Below are 1,143 nucleotides of genomic sequence, written 5' to 3'. Positions count from 1 at the left end.
AATTCAACAAAAGGAAAAGGGGGATATGTTGTGAGAAACACCTGTAGTCCTGGTGGGATGCTTGGTGCTTGGAGCAACAAGGTCATCAGAAGCAGATGTGGACTTGCACACAAGGACACATTGCAGGGAGGGCACACACAATTGACCTATTTTGGGACTTCTTGCTCTAGGGATGAGGATGGGAAAAAGATACCTGAGGAGAAATAGCTGATAACACAGTAGTGGCCTTGAGGCTGAGTCTGGGAATTGGCTATAGTTTGTATTGCTAACCTGATAGTCACTAATGATGTTTTGCAAAGCCGGCTTTGTGAGGGAGAATAAAAAGCCATGGAAACAGGGGTGGGGGATGCTAGCATTGCCATTCCTTCTCTCCCTTATCCATGTTAGTAAAAGCATTTCCAGACTCCGACTCTTCTTCCTAACCATCTCCACAACAACTGTGAATAATGCTGCTATAAACATCATTGTGCAAATATCTTTTTGGATATAGGTTTTCAAGTCTTTGGGGTAAATACACAGTAGAGGGATTGCTGGATCATATGGTACATAAATTCTTAGTTTTTTGAGGAACCTCCATATTGTTTTCCATAATGGCTGTACCAATTTGCAGTCCCACCAGCAGTATATGAGGGGTGCTTTTTCTCCATATCCTCTCTAACATTTGTTATTAATGGTCCTGTGGATTATAACTATTCTAACAGGTATGAGATGATATCTTATTTTGGTTTTGACTTGCGTTTTCCTAATAGTCAGCGATGTTGAATATCTTTTCATATATTTGTTGGCTATTTGTATATCCTCTAGGGAGAAGTGTCCATTCAGGTCCACTGCCCATTTTTTGATTGGATCATTTGTTGTTGTTGTTGTTGTTGTTGTTGTTATTGGGTTGTATGAGTTCTTTGTGTAATTTTGGATATTAGGGCTTAATCAAAGGTGTTGCTTACAAATATGTTTTCCCATTCTGATGGTTGTCTATTTACCTTGATGATTTCTTCTGCTTAGCAGAAGCTTTTAAGTTTGATGTAGTCCCATTCATTTATTTTTGCTTTTAGTCCGTTTGCTTTTGAGGTCAAATTTATAAAATCCTCTTTAAGTCCAAGGTCATTGAGTTTAGTTCCTGTTTGCTTTCATGGATTTTATTTT

This window comes from Rousettus aegyptiacus, unplaced genomic scaffold, assembly GCF_014176215.1.
Source record: "Rousettus aegyptiacus isolate mRouAeg1 unplaced genomic scaffold, mRouAeg1.p scaffold_m13_p_9, whole genome shotgun sequence".
Taxonomy (NCBI): Eukaryota; Metazoa; Chordata; class Mammalia; order Chiroptera; family Pteropodidae; genus Rousettus; species Rousettus aegyptiacus.
The sequence above is the reverse complement of the archived record's forward strand: the minus strand, read 5'-3'. Positions refer to the sequence as shown.